The 12,957-nt window shown below is 46.7% G+C and overlaps 1 long non-coding RNA gene across 1 annotated transcript in view; it reads left to right on the plus strand.

The window, feature by feature from the left end:
• The first annotated feature begins 9,269 nt into the window (after positions 1–9,269).
• Positions 9,270–12,957, plus strand: part of LOC109289973 — a 65,957-nt gene continuing 62,269 nt past the window's right edge. The window contains exon 1 of the long non-coding RNA XR_002095474.1: positions 9,270–9,598. This is a non-coding gene — a long non-coding RNA (uncharacterized LOC109289973). The remainder of the gene's footprint in view (positions 9,599–12,957) is intronic.

Raw genomic sequence — 12,957 nt, forward strand, 5'->3', positions numbered from 1 at the left:
CCCATGTCACGAGTTTTGCTTGTCCACATCCTGAGGTGCAGTTTCCCCAAACTCCTGCACCTTGCTCCTTGAAACTTGGCAGCTTTGCAGCCTCAGCAGGGGCCACCACCCCTTCAGTTTTGACCCCGCTGTAGCTTAACACACGCATGTGACATGAGTTTTTTGCTTTCAAGATTTTGAGGTGCAGTTTCCCTGAAATGCCTGCACCTATCTCCTTGACACTTGGCAGGCTTCATGACCTCAGAAAGGGCTACCATGCCTGGAAGTTTCATCCAAATCAGGCCAAAAATGACAAGTAGTAAGCTGTTTTGAACTTCCCCATTATAGCCTACGGGTCAAACGTTGAAACAATACTGTTTTGACGAAACAAAACAGAACAGCAGTTTCGAATTGAAACAAAATTCAAAATGAAATGCTGTTCCCTCGAAACGCAAATCAAAACGGGATGGTGCTGTTTCTCATAGCCCTAATATCTGGTCCTAGTGCAGCTCCTCACTTGTTGGAAGCTGTGTCCATGCTGCAACCGGGGGGGCCGGGGGCTGAGGGAAGCAGCAGTGGTGCACATGCAACTCCCATCTGTGTAACACCAGCGTGGGCCCAAGGAAATCCCCAGCATCTGCTGATGCACTGCCAAAGCCACCCAGCTGACATTGGACTGGAGCCTAGTTGTTCCAGTCTGCAGCTTCTATCAGGTCGTCAGCCCCTGATCTAAGCAAAGAACCCATGGAAATGAGTAAAAACATCACTCCTGCTTAATCCGTGCAGGCACAGAGGTTAGCTTGATGGCCACAGGTGCTGAGCAGCTAGAAACCTCACTTCAGTCCATGGGACGCCGAGTGTTCAACACCTTTGGAAATCAAACCGTGTGACCGCACTGTCCAACGATGCCTCAAAGCCAAGGAGCCTGACAGATGCGTGTCTCATTCAATGCCCGAGTTCCAAGGGATCAGCGCAGCATAATGAGCCTCTGCTTTGCTGGCGCCTCTTAAAAAGGCAGTTTCCCAAAACAATGAAGGATACATTATGAATTTTTTCCAGTAACTCTTATATGAGCAAGCAACCCCTGGAGCACGGACCAGGACTCTTCCCCACCCCTGAGAGTGTTGCCACAAAGAGAATATGGAGTCTTACTTCCTCATGCTTGTGCAATTGTTCTGGCCCCCTGGTTGCGTATTCCTTTCTAGTGAGTGGCATTGCTTCAATAGGAGTGGCGTGACCCCAGCCCATCCCAAACTATAGCAAAAAAAGAAATATAGTTCCATATGAATTGTGGATCCAAACCCAAAAGTGTTTGTATTTGAGATGATAATGTAATACTGCATCTTTCTTTCCCTAGTGATAACTGAGTGAGAATGGGGGAAAAGGTAACAAAACAGTTCCTCAGCTGCGATCTGACTCAAAGTAGTGAGTTCAATGAGGACCTTGGCTAAATTTAAGACAAAAAAAAAAGTAAAAAATGTTCTGCTGTGTCATTTTCTGTCATAGAGGCCTGAGGAAGCTTATTGTGATACCCAGAAGCTTGCTTATGTCTATCCCAACTGTGCAGTTGGGCCAATAAAAAATACCCCCCACAAGACTTCTTGCCTCTCGCATAAAAATTATAACTAATCCACTAATACCTATAGCAAGAATTGCTTGGTCTTTTTCGAAAGAAAGGTTGAGGGAAGGGGCAGAAAAGGAAGTCCAATGACAACTTGCCAAGGATTTTGGAGATTTTAATAGCCAATTTCTTGTCCTGAAGAAACAGAACGAAGAATCCCAAAAGGAATAAGGATATATGGGTCAGTTCTCTTTTGGAAATTTAAGCTGCCTATATGGCAGCGATTCATGAACAGAACTTTTCAGGTGATAAGATCTCCAAATCATCATTAGTCTGAAGGCCTCTGACCAATATAAACTACAATTTTTGGGGGTTTTTTCCCTTAAATATGAAAAATCCATTGTAAACTTGAAATACAATAACATGAGTAGATTTAAAATGGCACATACACGTGCTACAGGTGCTCTGCCTCTTTATTTGTATGCTTGTCACAAGCATCCTTTCCTGACAAGACTTATATTTAGAGTTGTGTTTCCTTTGCAGAGGATGATGATGGCATTAGCACTTATGAAAACAGGGATCATCCCTCAACCTTGTAGAGGTATTTGGAGGAAAACACCTGGGCACAGGGAAGACAAATGTAAGAGAAAATTACTTTAATTGTTGGTTTAAAGTATTTGTATCGAGTAAACCTATCCATGCCTGCCTTTGTTTTGAGCACTCATTAACTTAATATTCAAGTGCCTTGCAGGTATTAATAATTTTTCTCCAAACAAGTCACCCATGAAGCAGGGAAGTAGCAGTATTCTTATTTTTCAGCTGGGGGAATTTGCACACAAAAATAAGGTGCACTCTCAGTACTAGAGCCCAAATCTGAGTGCTAGGGAGAAACTTCCACAAGTGCCCCGCGACCAGATTTGTAGAAGTCAGGTCTGAGTCTGATAGTTTTGCTTGTCTTCGCTGATTGGATTTGGTGCCCAAAGGCCTTTTGAACATCTAGTTTGAAGCAAGTCAGGCTCCTCAGTCCCATTTGCTAAAAGCGCCTTAAGTACTTGGGGCCTTGGAGTAAATTTTCAAATGTCCCATTGACCTTTAGACACAGTGCTCAAGTCTCTTTAAAATGAAAAAAGAGAGCCATGGGTTTATGGAAATAATGTCTCACCTACGGAAAGCTGGGCTCTTTGCTCTGCTACGGTCTAGGTAAACCTGAGTTACTTCCAGCCTTGTGCCTCAGTTTCTTGACCCTTACAATAGTGATGATGATACACTTTTGTAAAGTGCTTTGAGATCAATGAATAAAACATGCATGTAAGATGTAGTGATTATGTCTTCAAACCAATTTCCCTTCTTTTTTAGCCTATTGGTGATTTACAGTGCTTCTAAAAATAAATCCAAAGCTCTCTTTAAATATATTTTCCCCTTGGAATTTGCTCTGAAGTTGCCTTGTTTATAACTTGACCCAGGATCTGCTGTATTTGTGCTGGATCCATCTATGCTGGATTCCTACGTACAGCAAAACAGCAAAGTGTGTTTTTTAAAACCGTCTCTAAAGTTACAAACAGCTGCTGTCGGCAAAGTGAGAGCATCATCCTATTGTCAGATCTACCTGTGAGGGCTACACAAAGACATGCTCTAGCCCAAAAGGGGCAAAACAGTGTGGGGGAAAGTTTCACTGGTCCTTGGTCTCATTCCATCAGCGTGCTGTCGGGTGCTATCTCATTTCTTTTAACTGTGGTGCTAAGAAGCCCAGAATGGAGGTGACCACCTGTCCCCCCTGCACAGTTGAGCTGCTCTGGCTTTTCCCTCGGGGAGCGCACCCCAGGGTAAGTGGCACGGCTGCAGCCCCTGCCCTGGCATCCTGGCTCCTGAGCCAGCAGTCCTGCAGGGAGAGGAGGAGGGAGGAGGACAGATTTGGGGCATATACCCTGTGGGGAAAGCCGGAGTGGCGAGAAGTGCTGGACTGTGCCTCCCTGGGAAGAAGTAGGCAGGGCTTCGCCCAATTTCCAGAGAGCTGCAAGTACCGTGCCATCGAGCCACGTGCGGCTTGCAACTGATTGGTAGGAAATCCCCAGGGAGACTGGCCAACTGATTAAATGTCCAAACTAAATAAAATGGTTTTAAAGTACCTAATCATTAAGAAAACTCTCCCTGCAACAGCACTGGACTTCCTAGAGCTTGTGGCCATGCAGGAGTGAAGCAAAACAGCAAACTAAATTAAAAGGTTTATATAGAAGGAGGCCAGGCTACAAGGGCCCAGCTGTTTTCTTCAGCCATGCCCAAGCCAGTAAGAAAGCACATGCTTTGCTCTCACTCACTCTTGGCTTGCTGTTCAAAACTTTGGTTTCTCAAGGAATCTTAATTGCAGCCATCTGTACACACTGCGGGGGTCTGACCTTGGGTGAACCAAGTCCATTTTTTCTGATTTATTCATAAAGTGTCTTTAACCAGGGAAAAATCTCAAGGCTTTAAGGGCAGGATTTTTGTGGGTTATCCTTTTTATTGGACCAGCTCTGTAGTTAGGATAGTTTTAGACAAGCTTTCAAGTGTAGGGCATTTTTCAGGGTCTCAAAAGTCATTTTCCAAACCATCAAGGAAACTATCAGAAGATAATTATCTAACTGTGGCAGTCATGAGGCCATGAGGAAAAACTGACCTGGAACGGCTGAAGAGTGGAGCTGCCATGATGCCGCGCTGACCAGAAATGCGCCAGAAGTGGAGCCATGGCAGAAAAAGACACGGCGTCAGAGGAAAAAGAAAAAAAAGAACAGATCCCAGAGGAGCCAGGACTGTTGGCATGGGCATGCTTTATGGTGGCATGCCAGCGCTGATTCACAGGCTGGCCCCTTGAAGCCAGGATAAAAAGCCCAGTGGACGGGAGACAAGGGAACTGGAAGTGGGTTCTCCAGTAGACCCAGAGTGGCCCCGAATGGAGCAGAGTCCCACTGAAGGAAAGTGGTGGCTGCCCCTGGAAGGGGCCTCCGAAAATAAACTGAACCCCAGAGGGCTGAATGACCTACCTGAAATGGCACTGTGGACCCCAGACATCCCCTGCAGGATTGGACCAAGCAGGATCCTGAGGAGAAAAGGAGAGATGGATGCCTGAACTGTGACAAGTACAAGACCATAAAGAGGAAGAGAGACACCGGAGAGCAAGGTAACCCAGGGTTGGGAAGGAGTCTAGACCAGACCCAATATGGCCTGAGAAAACTCAGATGAGACAACGTCCAAATCCAACTAGTATAATTCAAAAGGTCAGGATATAAGACAAGACCTAGAAAACTGAGAAATAACAACTTTGGTTGGTATTAGGTGGAGTGTAGGCAGAGCCCCAAACGGGAAGGCGGATGGGAAGATTGAAGGAAGGTACCAGAAGTGGTAGGACATACCATTTTCCTCCCAATTAAACACGTTTATTCCAACAAGACGTGGCAGGCAAGAACCCCTGAAGACCTTCCAGAATCTAACCCAGCAACAAGCTGTCCTTTCCTCAAGCAGCTGCAAAGTTGGAAAAATCCATACGAACAAGACGCATTGGTGAGCAGCATGGGAGGTTACACTAACTTTCCATACATACAGTCAAGCGGCCCTGAGCATGGGAGGATCTAGGATTTTGAAAAGGGGTGTGCAAGATGGCATGATGCCTCATCATATGTAACACACTGCACATTTCTTTAGTTAAAAAGAAACTAGAAGCTTTACTAATATGCTCAGCTGAAGCAAAACTTTATTGGAATATGCATTACTTTGCCATAACACATATTATGTATGAAAACACATTAAATTAGGGGGAAAAAATCAAAAGATGTTTTTCCATTAGTCCTGTAGCCATTTGAATTAAATATATGGCTTTTCAGTTTATAAAATAATTTATAAAACAATAACTAGCTTTCTTGAGCATCTGGACAGTTCACCCAGTGCTTCACTGAAAGTTATTTCCACACCTGAATTAATGTTTCCACCTGAATTAATTTTTTCCACACCTGAGTTAGTGATTCTTGCTAGAGTTAAATGAATCTAATAGGAGGTACATTACCAGGAGTAGCCAACAAACAGCAGGACTGCAGAAAAATGGCTGGTTTGATTAGTGCAACATCAAGACGGTTAAAAAGGAGCAGGGGGTGGGGGCGGTCGTTAACATCTGTGGTGTGAAGAGTTCAGAAGAAATCAGGTAAATTATAATGAGCCATGAAGTCAAGTGACTCTCACTGCTGCTTGAGTAAAAATGCTGCTGCCACTGCCAGGCAGTTGGTTTAAACTTTGGGTGGACCAGGAGTCAAAGGGTCAACAATGGTAACCCGGTAACCCCCCAATCTACTTCTAGTTTTGAGACTATGGGTGTGGATGTAGGAACGCTGAAAGCCCTTTCAAAAGAGGAAATGTTTCAAAAGAGCAGCAGCTGGTACATGCCAACTATTACATGTGAAAGAGCTGAGAGCATTTTAGCTGCAGCAAACCCACCCCAGTTTTAACACTTCTTCATCCAGGGTTAAAGCTGTGCCTACACTCATCGTTTCTCCATTCCGGGCCAGTTGTCTGCAGCACTGATGCTTCCATCGGTGCTCAACACCCTGGCAGGCTCAAGCCTTCCAGGCATAATGTTTTGAGTTTCTGGTGTCTCTGGCACTGAGGTCAGGTGTCTTTTACTGCAAAGCCAGAAGCCACAGGGGAAAGCTCACATTTACACAGCCTGGCTGGGAATAGTCCTTGGGATAGCATGAGCTTGGCAATATTATTTAAACACCTGCATTACATCCAGTTGCTATTTACAGTTGCTTAATTGTGTGCAGATTTCAGCTAGATACAGGCTATTGCTTTTTTCGGAGACAGATTTTTCCCTTATAGACCAGGGATTGTCAACCTATGGCCCACAGGCTGGATCTGGCCTGCAAAGTGTTGCTTCCGTTAGCTCCCTTAAAGCAGATGCTTGCCTTAGAAGCTTGTTCAGATGTTTCCATCCCATTTGTGATTAACTAACAGATTGTTTAGGCTATGTGATAGTACAGCATAATTGTGCAGTGGAATTAGTTTTTTTCAAAACAGCCAGTGATATGTGGCATGAGGATCGTGAGCATTTTTATTTTTTCTTTTCTTTTCTTTGCCAGCTTTGGCTCAACAATCAGAGGCTTCCTTTGGAAAATGTTGGGGGAAAATATATTTTCTTCAAAATATGCCATAAAAAGTTTGATAATTTTGGTAAAAATTCAAATGCAGGACATGTTTGGCTTTTTTGATCCAAAACTCTTGAAGAAAGTAAAGTTGCCCATGGAAAAAATTAATCTAGTTGTTAATCCAATTTTCTGCTGAAAACCATTTTGCTGAAACAGTTCTGACCAGGACTATTTCTCACAGTTGCTAGCAATGGTGGCAGAAGTTATCAAGGGGCTAGTATTCAGCTAGCCTCTAGAACTGCGAGTGCCATAGACGGGCAGCTGGGAACTGCTGGGCACTCGCAGGTGTTTGAAGGCCTCATTGGGCAAAACTACGTGTGCAATTAGTACACATAAATAAAATCTGGGGCTTATTGCTCTGGAGTTTTTGTTCCTGGGAACGCCGTTTGAACATGCACCCGTGGGGCAATTAAGTCCAAAGCAATCAGCTCTGGAGTTTATTCATGTGCAGCACTTGGAACCCGCATGGTTGGCCTGCCAGCCCGGGGCTGCTCCAGCCGAGTCAATGTGCTGCAGAGGGGCTGGTTGGGGCATGAGGGTGCTTCAGCATAGGGCTAGCCAGCAGGGAACCCCCGTCAGTGAAGCATGCTTTTGCCCCAGCCAGCCAGGTCAGCATCTACACGTGAGCTGCTGTGCATGAAAAAACTCCACAGCAGGGTAGGACTTGTATTTATAAATCCTCCCCTGCTGCAGGGTCGATTAGTTTCTTGCCCCCTAAGTACGGGTGCACGTGTAGGTGCTGAGACGTTTACTCATGTCTCATGTACACATGCTTATTTGGTGGTAAGACTCATGTTTTAACCATCCTTTCTCCTGAGGCTTGGCTGGTTTCCCTGTTCCCAGTTTCTCCTAGTACTTGGCTGGTCTTCTGGTCTGTTTTCTCCCAGCCTGTTTCTCTGGTTCCTACCTCAGCATGACCTCTGGCTTCCCTTCTGGTTCTGGCCTTTGGCTTGTTTCCTGGCCCGTGTCTGTCAGACTGCCCACATCCCAGCTTCCTGTATAGCATCCCAGGCTTAAGTTATCCGTGTTGTCAGACCTCTAGCCCTCACTAACAGGCCAAGACTTGAGTGTCCTTGTTGTGAGAATGTGTGACCCTTTCCCATGTCTGGGGAGAGGTTAGCTTTTACAGCTGAAGAGCCTCTCCCCTCAGCCACATCACCCCAAAACCATTTGTTTTGCAAACAGAAGAGGAAGAAAAGGAAAGAATGGGCATGAAGCTAAGCAAATATCTTTGTGGTCAATCTTGTAATTACCCAAAGCCACCAATCCGAACCTGAGGGCGTAGGTTGAGGAAAGAACTTCCCCCACGCTCATGCAGTTAGTTTTTGAGTCAGTTTTGAGCGTTGGATACACAAATATACTGTTTTGTGTCAATGGTACTGGGGCTTGGGGAGTGGCTGAAGTGAACAAGTTGCTGAAGGGAGGGAATGCAATCTTTTCAAGGCCTTCTGGGTTATCTTCATGCACAGCAATAATGATAATGCTTGGCTTTTGACATGTTATAAGATTTTTCAAGAGCAAATATGTTGCTGTGGCTTTATGGCTAAATGGGTGTGAGGAAGAAGGAATGCATCTTTCCCTACAGCCTCCCCTCCTGTTGGGGCCCAACAGTGTTCCTGGCTCCAGGGGACCACTTTCCCATTGAGTGTTGACAGCTCACATTTCAATCGAGAATTTGTTGGTTCCTAATTTCCAGGAATTTGCAGCTATCTAGAGCATTCAGTCAGTTTATCCTTCCCACCCTTTAGTTAAATGTTGATGCTGGTGATTTCACAGGGATTTTTCATTATGGGGGAGTGTAGATGATTGTGTACTTCAAATGAAGATGACTGTAAATATTCCATTGGAGAATTTTCTAAACGGAAAGGGGAAAGCGGTGGTTAAAGTGCACGCATGGCATGCAACAGGTTGCAGAAAGAAAGGCAAGCCAGGGGGTATCAGGAGGCATGCTTTTATGTATCACCTGAAGGAAACCTCATTTGATTGGTTGCATTCCCCATTTGCCAACCTCCTGGGAAAGAACAGCTAATCACGGCTGGTGCAGGACATAGGCAAAGGATAGAAGTTAGACAGCCCCTGCTTCCCCCTTCTGCCCCCTCCCCTCCCCTCCCCCAAACCTCAGTGTTTTCCAGACCAATTTAAGCACTGGGAAAAGGAGGATTGGATGTTGTTCCCCAGATCTGAAAGAGGAGAGACTGAGACTAGGACAATAAACTCAGTGGGAGCAAAGATGAGTCCTAATGGAACGGTGGAATGTAAAACATGGAGCAAAAAGCCATATGCAACCTGTCACAGGGTGGCCTGTCCCTTTAAGAGGGGACACCTAGCCCTGTTGAGTAGCTGCAGTTGTGGAGGAGCTGTTAATAAGGGGGTGACTCATTGGGAGCTTAAAAACCCAGAGAGAAGGAGATTTGTAAGGGATCAGCATGGAGGAAAAGAGCCAGCTAGGACCAAAAATGGCCAGGATCCTGTGCTGGGGTGGGAGCAAAGGCACTGACTTGGGTTTATGCCAGTGGCTGCATGCTGGTTTGGATCAGACCCTAGGCCTCGCTCCACCTCCTCCACCCAGCACTTTCACTTTCCCCAAACCCTTTCCCCCCCTCCCTTTCGTTTCTGCAGGATCCTGTGGAAAAGAAAAGTGAAAGTGCGTAGCTTTTGTTCTCCTCGCAGAGAAAAGCAGCCCAGTTTGGGGTTCACAGATGATAGCCCCTGGCCTCAGGATTGGGACTGACATATCCTTGGAAGTGGCTTTGAGAGCAAATGGACCTCTAAATCCCTCTGGACATAGCAGCAAGCCTGGACTGGACTGACCATCTGCCTGCTCCAGGCTTTCCCCTCTGGGGCACAGTGGTCCCTTCAAGACCATGCTGAAGAGGAAACACTCTTGGAGGTAAGGGGCCCCTTAGGTGAGATTTCAGGGGGGTAAGCTCCTCAGCACAGAGGGATCTGTTGTCTGCATTGTGCCTTTAGGAGGACTGAGCACAAGAGAGGTGAGGAAGGGGAGGGCTGGGGAGGCCAAGGACAAGGCTGTGGTTGGGGAAGGTGGAGAAGGCAAATATACTCAGGGAAGGGTTGGGGCGGGTGGCAGGGGTGTGTGTAGATGATGTGTGTAGGGCACTTTGGGACTGGTGAGGGAGGTGTGGGGATGCGAGTGCCTGGGGGGACAAGGCGGCTGTGTGCATGATGGGGACCCGGCCATCAAAACAGCAAGATTTCTGTCTGAAGCAAGCTGTGCCCATGGCTATTACCGTTGTCCATTTGGCAGTAGGGCAGGTCTTCATTACCCTCCTGGCATTTTCCCTTTTTTCCCTTCCTCCTCTTTGGGCTGATGGGTGATTGGGTGAAGCAGATATGGAGTTAATGGAGTAATAACAAGAAGTAGATGATCTTCCTGTCACTTGATCCATCCCTGTGACCATTCAAGCTGCTGCCAGACATGTTGCTGGCTCTTTGCGTGACTTGTCTCTTATAGGGTCTAATTTTCAGCGGTGCTGAGTGCCAGCAGCTCCCATTGCCTGCAGCCGCCGCTGTATTCCTCAGCACCTCCAAAAATCAAGCCCAGGATTAGCTGGGTAATTGGAATTTTCCTTTAGTTTAATTTCTTTTGTGTCCCCACAGAGCTACAAGAGCGCTGCATATTGGTAGGATTGTTCATCAGATCTCATTCCAAAGCCTTTCCCAGCAGCTTATGGCTTTAGCTGAACTCTGAGCTGATGTTTTTCAGGCTGGACATCTGCCTTAGGCTCTGGGTCTGGTTTGTCTGTGCAAGTGTTTCATTGCCACCCAATACAAGGATGAGGCATAGGGGAAATGTAGAAAATTCTGGTGGTTGCTTCTTGGAACAGCCCCCGTGCCTCCCCCTCTCCCAGACTTGAGCAGTGACTTGAAACTTAGCATGTTTTTGGCAGGGAATGGCAGGGGGGATGGAGCAAGCAGTTCATTTTTGTGTCAGGGATGTGCCTCTTGCTTTTGTTATGAAAAATCTGACCACATCTGGCCAAGTTTATGAAGTCCTGGTAGTTCGCTGTTTGCCTAGACTTGGAAATTTAACTCCCCGAGGACTGTGTCCGCAGCAACCGCTCCAGCCTTGGCTTGAGCAGGACTCTCTCTGAAATGGCAGCTGTCCGCTGCTGCTGGCTGTCCTGGGGCAGGGGGATCAGGTGAAGGCAAGAAGCATGGGAAGGGAAGAAGGGAGAAACTTGGACTGGGAGTTGGGGTGAGCAGAGACTGGGTCTGACTGGGCAAAGACTGGTGAGGATCGCAAATTAGTGGGTGGTGCTGACTGGACAAGGAACTCGGGGAAAGAGGTTGACACAGAGCCAATGGAGATAGCGACTGTTGGCGAGGCAAAAACTGGAGGAAAGGATGGGGTAGGCATTGGGTGGGCATGAGATAGGCGACAAAAAGCCAACCATGGACTGAGTGGAGAGACTGAGGCAGAATGAACCTTGAGAGAGACCTGGGCAGAAGAGCCTGTGCTCACTGAAACGCTCCAGGTTCATGAATCTCACTCATCCTCTGCCCCCAGCAATATCTGTGACCCTCGCAGGCAAAGTGTACATCAAAATCCCCCTCTATAGCTGGTCTCCAGAGAGGATGGCAGCTAATTACTGCCACGCGTCTCTGCTCCGGGCAGGTCTGTGGAGTCTGGCCCCGTCGATGGCCCATGCAGGTGTCAGTGTGATGCTATGTGATGCCGTTTCTGTTCTCGGTTCAGTTTTTAAACCTAGGCAATTTGCACCAACGGACAGGCAGACGCACATGATCAGGCTGCAGCATCACACAGCGAAAAGCTCAGCAGCAGCTGAATCAGGGTTGCACAGACTCTCTTAATTCACCTGCACTGAGTATCCACATACAATCATATGGTCCTGTTTTCCCTGGCCCCTGGCTCACTCAGCACACAGGAGGCACTTGCTTTGGGGATGAATGAGGGTTGTACAGGCCTGGACTCTCTTGTTGGAGAATATGGACGTTGTCACAAGGCACAGGCTGGCAGGAAGAGCAAGGCTGGTCTCATGGTAACACCATAAAGACGAGACTTGTCTCTCTGCCTCTGCCCAGCACCGTACCTAGACTCCTGGCAGCCCCAGGCAAACTTTTAGTATTGGACTCCCCTTCACCAGAGATAATGCTAATAATAATTTTAAAATGACCATTTTCAGGCCCCCTTTCTGTTCCGATGCTCAGAAAATCAAGTCCTAAGTGTCTCAAATTGGGCATCTAAAATTAGTGGTTCTACCAGGTCTCTGTGTATTACTTCCCCCATTCTCTGATTGCCATGAAAATAATTGCCGTTTGTGAGGCAGTTGGACACCGCAGCCACGAGTATAAACTCAAAACGAAACCTCACAAGGAAAGAAATTTCGTCTTCAGAGCAGGGTGAGAACAGTGTGCTGTGCAAGGGCCACAAACTGAACAATGAAATAAAATACCGAATAGCTGCTCCAGAAGTGAGCGCCATCCATCCATACCCTGAGTAAACCATAGATCCTGTGAGAAAAAGATGTGATGGTATAATTAAAGCCTGTACCATAAGGCATAGGAACAATACAGCCGAATTAAGATTGTGTTGGTATTTCCTTATATCTCAATGCTTGGGTCCTGTAACTTAAATCATGTTCTATTAAAGTAGCTTTTCATGTGAAATTTTAGAGAAGCTTTGTTCCCGGCAGGGTTGGCTATTAGACCGGTCAAGTATCGGATAACAATCGTAAAAATTGCCAATAGGTCCAAATAATACAGAGAAAAAGCACAAATTTTCCATTAAGAAATGTGTCAAAAAACAATAAAAAATAATATTTTATCAATAAAGCTACAAAAAAAATGTAGACAAGGTTATTTGACTAAATGTGGTATTTTTTATTAGACCAACTGAATAGTTGGGAAAATTTGCCTGTCTTCCTCAGTAAGGACCAGAACTGCCACCTCCCTGCTGGGCCCCCTTCGGGCCCCGGGGGAGGCTCACCTGGGCCTAGGGTGAGTGAGGATTTAGTTAGGGAGCTTCTGGAGGGGCTGGATGTTTTTAAGTCAGCCGGCCTGGATGATCTTCACCCTAGAGTCCTAAAGGAACTGGCTGGGGTCATTGCAAGTCCCCTGGCGCAGCTTTATGAACACTCTTGGTGCTCTGGAGAGGTGCCGGAGGACTGGAAGAGGGCCAGCGTGGTTCCCATCTTCAAAAAGGGGAGGAAAGAGGACCTGGGGAACTACAGGCCAGTCAGTCTTACCTCGATCCTGGGCAAGCTGTTC

Source organism: Gavialis gangeticus, unplaced genomic scaffold (genome assembly GCF_001723915.1).
Source record: "Gavialis gangeticus isolate Ggan-Ray unplaced genomic scaffold, GavGan_comp1, whole genome shotgun sequence".
In the NCBI taxonomy this organism is placed as follows: Eukaryota; Metazoa; Chordata; order Crocodylia; family Gavialidae; genus Gavialis; species Gavialis gangeticus.